General features: G+C 39.0%; 1 pseudogene; it reads left to right on the top strand.

Moving 5' to 3' along the window:
* The window catches only part of LOC118571713, a 32,438-nt pseudogene that overhangs the window by 11,317 nt on the left and 4,618 nt on the right, over positions 1–16,503 (top strand).

Below are 16,503 nucleotides of genomic sequence, written 5' to 3'. Positions count from 1 at the left end.
CCAGGAAGGAAAATCGGTGAAGAAACCTCTGCTTTTCTTTCTTTTTTTTTTTTTTTTTTTGTCGAGCCAAGGACCAAACCCAGGGCCTTGAGCTTGCTAGGCAAGCGCTCTACTGTAGTTAGATTTTTCTGCCTGGCCCAGTCAGGACAAATCTCTCTTACCCGCCAGTCCCACAGTCGCTCAGACCCAACCAAGAAAGCACACAGAAACTTACATTGTTTAGAAACTGTATGGCTGTGGCAGGCTTCTTGTTATGTACTTTTTCTATCTTAAATTAACCCATTTCTGCTTATCTATACTTTGCCACATGGCTTGTGCTTACCAGTGTCTTTACATGTTGCTTCTCATGGCGGCGGCTGGAGGTGTCTCTCTCCAACCTTCTACTTCCCAGAATTCTCTTCTCTCTTGTCCCGCCTATACTTCCTGCCTGGCCACTGGCCAATCAGAACTTTATTTACACAGAGCAATATCCACAGCAGCTCTACCACTGAGCTAAATCCCCAGCCCTAAACCTCTGCTTTTGTCTCAAGGATGATCAGATCATGAATGGATAGAAGCCAGAAGATAGTGGTGCACGCCTGTAATTCCCAGCACTTGGGAGGTGGAGGCAGGTGGATCAAGGCCAGCCTGGTCTACAGAGTGAGTTCCTAGGACAGCCTCCAACACTATCTAATGTTCAACTAATTTCCAAAGCAATTCTGGAATATGTCCTTGCAAAATTATGTGATACTAACATAGATACCAGCATTGTAAATTCTGGACTGAAAACTGGCTCAGAGTCACTTGCCATTGACAGACTATCATTTGCTTCAACTATGGAGGAAATGGCCAAATGCACCAACATCTTCTCTAATATAATTTCCAAAATGATGATGGGTAATGTAGATGTGACTGGCTTGTTAAATAAGAAACACAGAACCAATTGCAGAGTTAAAAACCACGAGGTCAGAGCAAGAGCGGAAAACCTTACCCTTCACTGCTTCTGCCGTTCTTCCTCTCCGCAAGAGACCTACTGCTGTGTGTCCTGTCTATTTAAAGACTTTCTGTTCTGTTTTCTCATTGGTTGTAAACCCAGCCACATGACCTCCTCGTCACTGCCCATCTGTACAGACCTCCAGGTCGTCTATGGTTGGTATTGAGATTAAAGGTGTGTGTCTGCCACGCTGGCTGTGTCCTTGAACACACAGAGATCCACCTAGCTCTGCCTCCCAAGTGCTGGGATTAAAGGCGTGCCCCACTACTGCTCAGCTTCTGCTCTGGCTTGCTCTGACCTCAAGGCAACTTTATTAACATACAAATAAAATCACATAAAATATCACTATAGGGTAATAAAGAGATTACCAAAAATAAAGCAAAAAATTATCTTCCAGTGTCTCCCCAAACAGAGAACTCAAAAGAAATGTGCCCAATAAACTGAATACTGTTGCTTCATACATTCTTAACATGGCTTTTGATAAACTGGAACGATTTGCCTGTGGAAATTTAGAAAATATTGGTGTTCTTAATGATGAAAATGAAACAGAATAAAATGGATTGGGGATATGAAAGCAAAACTTCTCCCTCAGATTCACATGATAAATTGCTGTCAACTTTATACACTCACGCAAAGAAGGTGTCGAGTGCTATTTTGGAAGCCATTCAAACAACTGAATATTAACCCATCAGATTGTAAGAAAAATACAAAACTCACCACAGGAGACACATGCTCACAAACAGTTGATTTAATTTAGATGTAGTATCTTCAGATATGTTTACTGAACCTGAATCTGAGTACATTGTAAATTATCGATATTAACCAATTTATAGAAATATTCTTCCTGGAGGAGCTGAATCAGGGTCATTTCTAGATGATGACACAGAAAATAAAGACTTCATTGGAGATAGAACATCACCCACAGAAGAAACTAGAACCTTTTCTACTGACCAGTGGGTTCTAGAAAGAACCTTGAACAAAATTGAAGTAAAATTCAAAGAACCACCATGCGGTGGTGGTGCACGCCTGTAATCCCAGCACTCAGGAGGCAGAGCCAGGTGGATCTCTGTGAGTTTGAGGCCAGCCTGGGCTACCAAGTGAGTTCCAGGAAAAGGCACAAAGCTACACAGAGAAACCCTGTCTCAAAAAAATAAAAAATAAAAAATTCAAAGAACAACATAAATCTCCAGTTGTTCCCATTATAAGAAATATTTTGAATGAAAAATTTTAAAGCACTTTAATCAATCAATTAAATGTTGTTCCTCTCTCACACTCTCATTTTAGTAATAAGCCTTGTAATGTCCCTGTATCAACTACTCAGACATCTGCTCACTTTATGGATCCTTTGATGGGCCCTTTAGTGTCTGACATAGATTTACCTACAGTGGTAAAGGATGTTGCTAGGACCATATTTCACAAACTCTATTCAGCTGCCATGACAGAAAAACATGAAAACAGATGTGAAACAATCATCTTTTTGTGAGCATACCTAACAAGATGCCTGCCACGGCCATACAGTTTGTAAGCAATGTAAGTTTCTGTGTGTTTACTTGGTTGGGTCTGAGCGTCTATGGGCCTGGCGGGTGAGAGAGATTTGTCCTGACTCTGGGCCAGGCAGGAAAACTCTAAGTACAAATGGCGCCCAACATGTTGGCAAGAGTTTCCACCTAAAACCTGAGGGGGGAAAAAAGATTCTAAAACGGAGCTAAAAACAGCTTCCTAGTTGTCTCTCTAAGTTAGCAGCAGCCTGCCGGTTTGAGGTACTATGGCAGGTTCCTGGTGTGTCCGTCTGACCTGCAGAATGGCTGGAATGAGGAATCTACATGCGGCACTTTACTCTGCTGCATGGTGGATTTAGCTTTTGCTAGTTTAAAAAAAAAAAAAAAAAAAGGTTTCTGGGCTATGCGCTGCTTTGATAGAACTCCTTCTGACAGTTGATAGTACACATGGCTCCAGACCCAGATCTGGTGGTAAACTGTACCACTGCCATGTTGGGAAGCTGAGGTGGGCGGAGCCAGCAGCCACAGCAGCGTTTCAGTCTTACAAAGATGGATATTACACAGAGAATCTGGTTTATGTTGTCTATGGGATTTTTAACTGCAGAAAAAGATTTGATCGTAAAAGCTGTTGAGTTAAATATGTAAATTTTAAAGGTACCTTGACTTCAAAATTTGGATATAAGGATAAGTTGCTTTGGAAAAGAGTCTCTGCTTTTGTTTCCACAGAAAGCCAGAGGCTGTGGATTTGTTCCAGATTAAGATACATCAGGTTTGATCAGCCAAGACCACCTGAAAGGACTCCGATGACACCATGGCCCAGATGATCCAACATCCAAAATGGTTTCAAGGCAACTGGCTCAGAGGTTTACCCTCACAGACTACTCCATAATCCTAAAATTTTCTTTATGTCCCCATAAGATACAGCACCCCCCTCCAGCAGGAAGTAGTAAAAAAAACTACGCCCAATTTCCCAAAATTATCAAGCTGGCTTTGGAGATGGAATTGGCTCACTCCTTCTCTAAACCCAGACATATTGCTAAAAGAAAAGGTTAAGAGATTCTTGTGTCCCAAATCAGAAGAGCCCTCTGGTGTGGGACAGAGAAAAACCAATATTTTTCTTTAAAGTAGGTTGATTATAAATGTGATCTCTTTCTAAAGAAGAAAAGGGGATATGCAATAGATATAATAGGATGAAAGGGTAGATTAAGGAACTTACTTCTAAAGAGCAACAACTTGTTTAAAATGTTTTACATTGGTATAGATTTTAGTCTATTGATACAAACTTAAAGTTAATTTTGTTATACTGTGTGTATATATTTCTACTCTTGTTTAAGGTATTATGTTTGTACAGCTCATTTAAAATTGTAATGGATAATTAAAATAGATTAATAATTAGTCATCTATGATAATCATAACCATAGCCATGTTAGTTAAGTCTTCTAGGTATACATAGATAAATTTCAGATAGATAGGTAATCTTCAAATACTTCAAAGACCTTCAGAATATGGCATTTAAAATATTTTCAAAATTTAGACTTTCTAGACAGTGAGACATATCTGCTCCTGGCAGCACCAATTTACTTCAGAGAGGAGAATGGGCATTGAAGACACTTCATATCTTATCTTCACCTTGACAAAAATAGCCATTTGGGCAAGAAACTGTTCTTGCCTGGAATGCTTGATCAACTGGACATGCAGGACCCATTGGAAAGTGACCACTAAACTTTGCTTGACAAAATGGTCTTTCAGGTTCCTGCTTCGCAGAGGAAACTGCCAGACATTCTACAGGACACTGAGAGAAGTGACCGAGAGACTCTAGCCCTGTGAGCTGAAGACAAATGCCCCAACTTTACAAAGGAACATTAGGTGACTGTCCAGACTGCCAGCTGTCTCTGTCTACCCTGCAAGACTCCTGAAAGTTACTTGCATCCTTCTCCCATTTCTCAGGTAATAATATATCCTTCTGAGGTCTTTGATGTGGTTGAAGAGTAGATAGTTATAATTTCCTCAATTATGATAAAAGATAAGTTAGATATAAAAACCTTAGACTCACAAATATAGGATAGATAAAGTATTTTGTTTAATTTTGCCAAAACAAATAGACTAGATATTGTAACTATAATTCTTGCTTGGTAATTGTTTTGTTATATGTAATTTTATTATGTAAAAGTTAAAACCTTCCTTTAAAAAAAAAAAAGAAAAGGGGAAGTGCTGTGGATATCACTCTGTATAAATAAAATGCTGTTTGGCCAGTGGCCAGGCAGGAATTATAGGCAGGACAAGAGAGAAGAGAATTCTGGGAATAGGAAGGCTGAGGGGAGAGCCACTGCCAGCCACTGCCATGAGAAGCAACATGTAAAGACACTGGTAAGCCACAAGCCATGTGGCAAAGTATAGACTAACAGAAATGGGTTAATTTAAGATAGAAGAAGTAGATAACAAGAAGCCTGCCACAGCCATACAGTTTGTAAGCAATATAAGTTTCTGTGTGTTTACTTGGTTGGGTCTGAGCATCTATGGGCCTGGCAGGTGAGAGAGATTTGTCCTGATTCTGGACCAGGCAAGAAAACTAACTACACATACCTATCCAAGAAACAGACCTGTCAGGGTCTTAAGTGGAAATCCATGTGACATTCAGTCGAGCTGGAATGTTGTCAAACAGACAAGAATAAATGTAGTTGAAGATATTGTGCAGGCAATATTAGAAAATCTAGAAATTTTTGCTGCTTCCAAAGTAGAATCTCTCTTTCGGCCCCAAGTCGGCTTCAGAGTTCCAGTGACTTTGCCGGTGCAGCGGGAAGGGGCAACATTAAGCAAAGCTCAGGCGAAGACTCATATTCTGATAAGCAGTTTCCCTGTTGTCCAGTGGATTATAGTCACCCAGGAAAGATGGACTCCTGGTGCCGACTGTCCTTATCCAAATTAAATATTTATGCAAAAGAAGTAGCTAGAACAATTTTACAAGACATCAAGCATGAGTTAGATAAGGAACAAGAGAGTCTGCTCCTGACAAATAACACTGTGGTTTCTGAGAACATTGCAAGTCAGGTTGTTAGCACAGTGCTTGATGTTGTGTCAAGCAAAAGCAAGTGTGACAAGCAGAACAGCAAGATGGTATTATTGGAAGGCTAGTCAATAAGAATACCGGAAAATACTTGAGTTTCAAATTGAAGACACCATTGAAGTGATCTTATGTGATATTTATGAAAATATTATGCATCAGAATACTCTCATTTGCCACACCCACTCTGCAATATAGTATACCTAGCAAACACTCAGAAGCAAATTTCCAACCAGTTGTTATGGATACAAATATTATCCCAAAAGTGTTGGTTCCTAAAACAGATGTCATTTTGGTGTCCAAAGACAGAGTGGACATTGTGCTTCATAACTTTACTTCTTTGGTCATGCTTGCCATAGAGGCCAAAGCTCCTGCTTCCTCGAGATTGGCTTTCTATGATAGGTTCCCCAAATCTCAGTGCCAACAGCCTCCGAGATCCGCCTGGCTCTGCCTTCCGAGTGCTGGGATTACAGGCATGCGCCACCACCGCCGGTGGAGCCTCTTTTTATTTTATAACACAAAGAACTGAGGAACAACCAGGGCATTTTCACATTCAAAAAATAAGAATTTAGCTTATGCTGTGGTTTATCAGATGCCTGTGGAGAGAAATGAAGACACCAGAGAACCTGTGTCTGACCCGTGCGAGGAAAACGCCAACTTCATTATTGAAACTATTTTCAATCGGTTACAGTCTTTTGCCACAGAAAGAATAAATTCATTAATGACTCCCACCTTTCAGTCTAATAAAGAAAATGTATTTATTAGCTGAGAATTTAAAAATGGTGAACAAGATGACAGCATTTTTCATGAACCAGGCCAAGTTGAATCTGATGTGAATGTCTTAAAATTATCAACAACCAAAACAGATCCTAGCCAAGAGCTTGCAAAACCCGTTTTTGCCAGTTGCAGAGAAAATCTTGGAACCACAGTCCATTCATCACAAACTAGCATTAAGGACTACGTTGATTTCATTGCCAGTGCTATTTTGAAGCTTATTAAAGATGATTTAGACTTAGAAATACAAAGTATACACACATATTCAAACAATATTTTATTTCAAAAAATAACATTGTGAGTGAAATTGTTAATAATATCTTAAATATTTTTGCACAATAAAGGATCTGAAGCTAGGCATTGGTGGCGCACACCTTTAGTCCCAGCACTCGGGAGGCAGAGCCAGGTGGATCTCTGTGAGTTTGAGGCCAGCCTGGTCTACCAAGCGAGTTCCAGGAAAGGCGCAAAGCTACACAGAGAAACCCTGTCTCAAAAAACAAAAAACAACAAACAAACAAAAAAAAAGATTTTTTTTTTATCCTCCCCAGAGAATCCTAGCTGTTCACAGTTAATCATATGAAGTTTTGCTGGGATACAAAGGGAAAAAACTACCACATTATCACAGTTTACAAATGACCCGTTAGAAGAAAACCAAACAACACTAGAAAAGGAAAGCCAAAGAGTTGTTTTGGAAGAAATATTTATGAGAAAAGGAGGATCAAAACCAAGAGAAAAACAAACAAATGAAATATTCAGTACAGTAGAGGTTTTGAAGAAGCTGAGTCAAAACACAATGGAAATTATAGACCACTTGCTCCCATTAAATGAAATTCCCTACAATTTGTCTAAATCTAAGAGTAAAACATCAGCTATAGCACAGAAGAAATTCTTTTAGTCTCATATTAACAACATATCAAATGATATACTTGAAAATATTTTGGGAGAAATGCACTCTGTGGTTGTGATATCATTGTACAAAAAAAAAAAGCCGGAGAGAGGTAGAAATGTATGACAACAATGATAGCTCATCAGAAAAACCACCATGCTTTAGAGAAAATAAGCCAGCAAGAAAAAGAAGTAATCCCCCAAGACTTGGGGTACCACAAATGCATCCTAATGCTGACAATTTAAATGCTCCTGTGTTAGAAAACACTTTTTTTTGCCCCATTCACCGTTGCAAATTGGAAGATATTTAGTTCAAATAGCCATGTGGTTGGATTCTCTAGAAGGTAATGTATGGCAACTACTTTTTCAAGTATGTATGATAACGTGTCACCTAGACACCTGGGAGATTAAGGATAACCCTGAAGATCACTGACCTCCATTAACAGTAGCATGCCAGCTAAGCATTTTCATTTTCACAATCCTATTCAAGCTGGAGTAGTACCTACTTCTCAGGAGTGGCTCTGTGCAACATTTTTTGGCCTCCTGAAATTCATTTAGCCCCCTTTGAAGATACCTTAAAATTTGTGAGTCTGAATGTAGCCATTATGAGACCATTAGTTCTGCTGCTTGTGAGCTGCCTGTTTTTCCTTTATGGTTCTTAGTTGTTCATTTGCAGAGCTGCCAGCTTAAGTTGTGCTGGGATCAAGAAAAATGGGCCTCGGCGGTTCATGTTCCTGGAGTTGTGTCCATGCCAGTAGATGCCCACACGCTCCAGAAGAGAATTTGACATTGCTGCTGCTGTTGTTACTGTTATAACAGTGATGACCACTGCTATTACTGTTTCTGGGATTACCATTTCATAACTGGTTACTACAGCTAGCACAGTGGAGACCCTGGCAGCAAAAGTAGCTACCACAGTTAGTTAATCTTTCATTCTATTGGGCATGACAAATTTAAATCAATAGTTATATACATTTCGATTGGCTTTGAAAGTTATAAATTTACAAACTCAAGTTCCATTTGCTCTCAGGATACCATCTTACAAGGACTCCAATTTGCAGTAAGGCTTGTTAAGAAAGGGAATGGCTCAGTTGCCTTTAGCCTACTGGCTATGGGTGGGTTAAGATTTCTGTTGGTCTTTTCTGTGTTGAACACACAGATTGCAAGCCCAGCACCATTTAGAGATCTTTGACATCAGTTAATTCTGCAGCTCTCACACTATTGAGTCTGTATGATAATGAGTATTCAGAGACGGGTAATTCCTGGGGGGCACTCACCAACCTAAGACAGAATGCCTGTGTGGCCTGGACAGGTATCTCCATGACGGGTAAGGTGACCTGCTGACATCCCATGCATCCTAAGTCAGGAGCTCATTTTTTAGTAAAAGGGGGGAACCTATAGGTCCCTGGTCCCCGTTTTGGGTAACTGCTGCCTTGCTTCCTGACCTTGACCTTGATATCCTCCCTATGCTAATTCCCTGTGAGATTCCACCCTCCTGAATGCTTAAGGAAAGTTCCTTGTCAGTGTATCCTGCATATTGGGTGTTAACAGCTTAGATGCAAGATTATAAAACATCAGAACTTCTGCTCCCTGGGGTTCTCCCATTGTGCTGTAAACCTGTATTTAAGACCTCCCCCCTCCTTCAATAAATGGCATTCAGAAAAAAAAAAAGAGCATAAAAAGCTCTATGCCATGTAGCAACTAAAAAGACCAAGTTTAGATAATCTCCTTTATTTTAAAATCAGAATTTCAAAAGGCTTCTGAATTTATAAATTTTCCAAGCAATTTTATAAAGCAGAAATTTTTTAATAAACTATTTTACAAGCAAAAAAAAATAGTTCTTGATAAGTTGTCTCATTTTGTCTCCCTTCATCTAGAAGAGAGATTTCCACCTGAAGGTAGTTATGATGACCTGTACCTTCTTGGACTACATAATTCTAAACTTAGTCCTAAGAATAGCCCTAGGCCAGGCTGTAACACAAATTTAAAAGCAAGGTAAAAAATCACCTCTCTCTCTAAATTTAAAACAAAGCCACAATTAGGCATTAGTGGTATTGAGTCCAAAAGCAAGACCAAGCTAGGTACTGGAGAGCAGATTCCAAGGAAGAACCAATCCAAAACTGCCATTGGGCTGCCACAGACTCCACCAAAAGAGGATGCCAAAACCCTACTGAAAACAAAACGGCCAGAACTGAGAACTTACGCCAAGAACCTAACTGATAATTTAGAAATAATTGTGGAAGAACTTGAAGAATGGCAGAAAATAGAGCCGTGCTAAGTACGAAAGCTTTACCATCTGCTCAAATCCTGGAAGCAAGCAAAATGGTTAATGCGGTGTTGCAAGAATTGTATGCTACAAACAACCACAGTTTGGCTTCTCCAATTAATGTCTCAAATCTGGGTGATCTTCGTGTATCAAAGCAGAATCTGGGTGCAGGTTCCCCAACTGCGCAGCAGGCATGTTTTTGCTTAGAGAATGTTTCCTCACGGCTGGAACAGATTTTTCCTTAAGAAGGAATATATAAAAAAGGTTTGACAAATGGCAAGCAGGAACAAATGAGAAGGAAAATGGGAAGTCTACACGTTTAACCGTAGCTGAAAGCATTTTGACTGAAATCTCAGTTGAAGCGAAGGATTTGGAGTATTCGCTTTCACTTTTAAATTTACCACCACTTGAAGATTGTGGAAACAATTTCTACGATCGCTTCAAAGGTGGAGCTACCAGAGCTGAGGATACGAAAGCACAATCAGTATGTTTGGATGGGAAATTGTCGAAATGCTATTTGAAAAATTGGAGCTGTGCTGCTTGTCTCAGATGCCTATTCAGGACAGTAAGGGAATGCTAACAAGAAGGAAGGAATACCGTGCTGCTAAAAGTAAGCACGGGTTCCAAGCAAGCACATCCTCAGTGGTGTGCAGACCTGTGACATGAAGACGAAATATCAAGTGTCTACGAGCCCCAGCAACCAAATCATGCAGGAGATCGTACAAAGAGTCTTAAACATGTTAGAGTCATTTGTGGACTTGAAGTTTAAGCATATCTCTAAATGTGAATTTTCTGAAATAGTGAAAATGCCTGTAGACAATCTCTTTCAAGTGCAACAGAGACAATTAAGCAGAAAAATGTTACTAAAGTTACAACCATTTAGAAAGTTTGGCGATGAACTCAAGTCAAGTATTAGTATATCCAAGAAAAACATACAGAACACACTCCTACAGGTTCATTCATTCCATTCAGAATTACTTGCATATTCTGTCACTACTGTCAGGGACATGCTCAGTATAATCAAGAATAAGCTAGACAAAGAAATAAGCCAAATGGAACCATTTCCAGTTAGCATATTGAAAGGGAACATTGCTGCAAGTGAGATCATTGGTAGACTGATAGACCAATGTATTCATTTCAGGGAGTCTTTGATCACAAAGCTTCCAAACAAAAATTATTTCAAAAAAACTGAGAATGATTACATCGTTAACCAGGTTGAATTTGCATCTCCTGTGAAAATGCCTCCATCAAGGATGAGAAACACTAGTGTGAGAAGTAATATTCCACAAAGGAGAATATCTGGCTTGACGTTTAATTCAGAGGATGATACAAAAGAAAAGTATGGGATTACATCCAGTTCACCCTCACACACCAGTTCCTGTGTCGAAAACAATATTATAAGCTCAGAGCCAATGGGAAGGCCCAATTCAAAAGCTACGCTCTTGTGTTCTAGAAACAAAGCACGAGAGTCAAAGGAAACCAAACTTTGGACTTGCTGAGGAAGCCACAAAAGGTAACAATGCTCTCCCTGAAGGCAGTGTGTTACAAAAATTGTTTAAGAAAGCAAATGATTCCACAGAAGAATCACTAAAACAAGCCATGTCATTCATAGGAATGGGGAAAGGTGAAAATCCAAGGGTTTTTCATTATGAGACCACCAAACCAATTGAGCCAAATGAAATTAAGACAAACGTTTCCCCACTCAAAATATGTTTAGCTGCAGATAATATTGTTAACACAGCATTGTCAAGCTATGGCTTTCCCCATCAGCCACACCCAGGCGAAAGCCTGGAGACCATGAAACCATTTTTAGGCCAAGGCAAAATCCTTTGTCTGCAGTAAATGGAGGAGAAAAGAATGAGAAAATTCTGCTCAGAATGTGGTGTAAACAAATGGCCTGTATAAATGAGGAAAAAAAGTGAAGGTCTTGAAGCCTGCCAAGAGGATTTTTTCTTTATTTCACAAATGGAAAAATAAAAGCTCCAAAATGACAGTGGAGACTTTGGAGGAAACTGACACAATTGCCTTTGTTGATCATGAACTGGGTCCAAATGAAATGCATTTGTTTGCAAGACACGTTACTGCATCTGTGATCACACATTTGAAGAGCTCCAAAGCTGCAGGTAAGGAAGAGAGATCAGTTAGTTTTCAAGTTGGAATAATTTTGGGAAAACAGTAAAAGGTATATTTAAAAGATCTCTTCTAAGAGTGTACATTTTGGGTTTTTTTTCTGAAAATAGCTTTAGAAATGTGAATAACCATTTGATTAGTTTTAAATATCCATGGCACATAAAAATGTTACTAAGTTAACTGTTTATGTATTAAGTAAAAAGATGTGGGTTTTCCCCCTCTAGACCTGTAGATAGGGGGAAATGGGGAAAAATCAAAGTAGGGAACTTTGGTTGAGCATGCATGGTGAGTCAAAAGTTGTAATACTTGTGCGAGCCTCTGCTGCTGCAGCCTAACATGAACTTTCTGGAACTGATACACTTGTATTCTATTCAAGGTGACAGAGTAACACAAATCTTTAGACTTACAAGTAAAATGTAGCATACCATCAAATATATTGATTTAATATAGTTTAAAATGATCATTTCACTGGAGCTATGGCAGGATGTTTCCTAAACCTGAAAATCTGGTCTCTTAGTGTCCATAACTATACAGTCAAGGCAGACATCAACCTATGACTTGTAGATTTGAATATGGAAGACTGTTTTCTCAACATAGTGGCTAAGACTAAGATTTCACACTTGTGAAGTATTTAAAGAAAATCTTATTTCTTTTTTCATTAAGTTTTACCTTTTACTTTAGTAAGGAGCCTCACAGACAAAATACATTGCCAACATGTTGAATTTCCCACGTTTCCTCTAATGCAATCTAAAAATGCTTGTTTCTGTCTTACTTTTTCTTTTAGTTTCGACTGAGGAGTTGCCTCATGTTTCTTCATTCCCAAAGAAAAGTTATGACTCAAAACAGCCTCTCAAAAGCATATACAGTGATTCTTCAATGTATCAGTATTGTGAACATCTCTCTGAATCAGTCAGCTGCTACTTAATTTCAAACATTTCTGATGGCACCAAAGAGGGTAGCAAAGACAGAACATGACAAATCCAAGAAGCAATCTCTAACAAAAAGATATCAATTCATGCTCAAGTGTAAATAGCAAGTCTATTTCCATTGGCAAATTCGCCTTAAGTATTTTTGAAGTTATTATTGAAATTCTTTTTTTTTTTTTTTTTTTTTTTCAAGACAGGGTTTCTCTGTGTAGCTTTGGCTGCCCTGGACTAGTTCTGTAGACCAGGCTGGCTTTGAACTCACAGAGTCCTCCCAAGTGCTGGGATTACAGGCATGTGCCACCACCGCCCGGCTGAAATTCTTTCTAATGGTAACATTCTAAGTGCTGACAAGACACATGAGGTTCCCATAAAAGCTAAGTACAGGGTCTGTCCAAGCGTGACTTCTAACTTTGATGATATCTTTCAAGATCTCTTAAAAGGAGTGATTTTTGTATTGTCCAAAGTATTAGGAATAAAGTACTTTTTGTACTTTTGTACTTTTTATCATTTTGAAAATAATATAAGAAACAAATCATAGTCTACATTTAGAAATAGTGTGCCCATTTTCAACAAAGTCAGTACCATGGAAAGTCAGATAGGCCCCAGGGACTGGGAATCATCTCCTCACCTGATTGATCACCTTGCTCAAGGAAATAAATTCAATTACCTGGCATGTAGGTTAAATGGTCTGGTTGGTAACCTGAAATCTCATGAATCCGAAGAAGTTGTCAATGAAGTCTTTAATATTGTTTTAGATTTATTTTTACCAGATGAATTCCCAGATGGGGATATGAGTTCTGGTAAATGAGCAAGGACATTTTTCACCTCAAATAATCAACAAAGTAATACAGTACTTGCAGATAAACTAGGGCTTTCCCCCAAATCAATTTTTCTTCTCAATATTGTATATGAGAGACTTATTAGAACACTTCTAGAAAAATGCTCAGGGCTGGAGAGATGGCTCAGAGGTTAAGAGCACTGGTTACTCTTCCAGAGGTCCTGAGTTCAATTCCCAGCAACCACATGGTGGCTCACAACCATATGTAATGAGATCTGGTGCCCTCTTCTGTGCACATAATAAATAAATTTTAAAAATGTACAGGCACTGCATTTCTTGAGGATAGTTCTCTTTTTCATGAAGTAGCAGAAGAATGTCAACACGTAAAATTACTTCGAAGTGTTCAAGGTGGAGATTTTGATTATTGTAAGGCACCAATGGACTGTGAACAGTTTCAAGGAGATTACAGACCTTTCAGAAAATCTGGGAGATTTATTATCATCAGACTGTATACTTGATGTTATGTCCCACAGCTTGGTTAAATCTTTGATGGAGAAGCTATCTCATGGTTTTCAGCAAGCTCCTTTGGAAAACAAATTCATGAACTACAGAACAAGAGAAACACAACCTTTTCCCCTGGAAGCAAAAAGGCGGGAATTAATAGAATTGGGACAAACTAATGCCCATGTAGGATTCATGAGCTAGGCAATAATTATTTTACCAAGTCCTTGAATAATCCCAAAGCAACTAGCTTTAAAATGCAAACACCATTTGGCAAACATCATACAGTAAAACCTTTCTCTTTGCCACTTCCTGAGAAACAAGAAACAAGGGGAATGAATACAGTAGTCTTTCCTAAGCTACGTCAAAGAGGGGCAAATGGTGGTGGTTATTCAGCTACATAATCGCAGAATTATTTGTTAAGCCGTCTACTTCATTGTGGAGGAAAATATAAACATCACTGAAACCTGGCTCAATGAGATAAATACATCACTTATCAACAATGTAGTGAATGACTTTAATAATGCTCAAATTACTGTTCTAAGGCCTCCTGAAGAAAGGCTATATTTTCCATCAGCACATAAAGAATGTGTTACTAAGACTGTTGATTCCATTTATTATGATGTTTTACAGCAGTATGAATTTAAAGTAACCTGTGGTGGTAATCTGCCATATGATAATATTTCAGTAGCTGAACAGATGTCTAATGGCATATTGTTAGAAATTGTAAACTATCAGCTTCCATCTTGCTTCAAGGGAAAGCTCAGATAAAATCATACTCTTAATTCTGAAATCATACTGTATAAACTTCAAAACAATCTAAGAAAATTTATTTCTGAACCCATGTTATCAAAAGGTTATAGCACCATGTTACCACACTCTTTTTTTTTTCTCCAGACAGGGTTTCTCTGTGTAGCTTTGCACTTTTCCTGGAACTCACTCTGTAGCCCAAGCTGGCCTTGAACTCACAGAGATCCGCCTGGCTCTGCCTCTGGAGTGCTGGGACTAAAGGCGTGTGCCACCTCTGCCCGGCACCACACTCGTTTTTAGAATATGTCATCAGAAGACTTTTAGCTCAACTTATAGCCCTGCCTATTAAGCCTTCATCTTTATAAAAACAATTTTTTATTATATTTGTGTCTTAATTTTACATATCAGCCATGGGTTCCCCTGTCCTCCCCCCTCCCGCCCCCGCCCCCACCTTTCCCCCAGCCCCTCCCCTCCATTCCCATCTCCTCCAGCACCAAGACTCCCCTGGGGATTCAGCTCAACCTGGTGGATTCAGTACAGGCAGGTCCAGTCCCCTCCTTCCAGGCTGAGCAAAGTGTCCCTGTGTAAGCCCCAGGTTCCAAACAGCCAGCTCATGCTTACAGGAAAAACAATGTTTAATGACTTCAGATTTTGATGAAATGTCCAACTGTATAACAAATAAAGGCCAGGCGGTGGTGGCGCAGGCCTTTAGTCCCAGCACTCGGGAGGCAGAGCCAGATCTCTGTGAGTTCGAGGCCAGCCTGGGCTACAGGGTGGAGTTCTAGGAAAGGCGCAAAGCTACACAGAGAAACCCTGTCTCGAAAAACCAAAACAAACAAACAAAAGCCAAATAAGGTTATTTCAGCCATTTTAAAACATAAAATCTGGTTCACCATGTATGATAATCAATGTCTCCACACAGATAAAAACCTCCAAAAGATGCTCGATACTGTTTACAGTAATATTATACAAATGTCTGGTTCTCTTGAATTAATACAGAAGAGTATAATCAACTGAAGTCCAATTATGATTGATCAAATAGCCAGTTTCATTATCCAAGAGATTATTGAAAACCACCTTTGACCATTTTTGTGTGGAGAGACTTTACCTCACCCCAAAACTCCACTGGATGAGGTATCATTAAAGGTCAAACAAGTTCTCAATGAAGTTGTAGAGTCTCACAAACTCCAGAAGCTATCACCTTTACACATTTACCCTGATAAATTTGTGGGAGAAATTGTTACCAGAGTTTTATCAAAGATTTTTAGCCCTAAAAAAAAAATAGTCAACTCAGTTTATGAAAACATATTAGATGAATATAAATCACTGATTCAACTACACAGGACTATACAAAATGACACTTCTTGTTTGGAGGAAAAATACATCATTTTCTACTGGAAGAAATTTATGATTATCAGGTACAGGCATTAGTTTCAGGTGAATTAATGCCTTCTTCCTATTCTTCCCCTCAAGCTGAAAATACCATAAAAAATGTGCTCAATGTCACCTTGAAGGATACCCATGCCATGCCATCATGCATTACAATGCTCCCCTGTCCTCTGATAAAAATATGATTTACAAGCTTGTAGTAAATATCTTCCCTTCAGATGATACTACAAATAAACTACAGGGAAAAGAGGTTGAGCCAGATGATGGTGATGAGTTCATGGCTGCAGCTTCAAAGCTGACTGATGAAATTATAAAGGAAATTTCTGAACTTGAGATCAGATTTGCCACTGCAGAGGAGAATGAAGACAGGATGCACTTAGGAACTACTGAGAATTTCACTGATTCTGTGTGTAATAATGTTTTGAAAAACTCTGAATTCCAAGTAGAAACACAGAAAGATTCACACAAAAAGGGAGGTTCGTTTCTTAGTAAAACAGCTGGTTTCATTATTAAAGCAATCATGGATCGTCATTTGCAACCATTTTTATATGGTGAAGACTCACCTTCAATA

Source organism: Onychomys torridus, chromosome 1 (genome assembly GCF_903995425.1).
Source record: "Onychomys torridus chromosome 1, mOncTor1.1, whole genome shotgun sequence".
Taxonomy (NCBI): Eukaryota; Metazoa; Chordata; class Mammalia; order Rodentia; family Cricetidae; genus Onychomys; species Onychomys torridus.
This window is presented reverse-complemented; position numbering and strand designations above follow the sequence as displayed.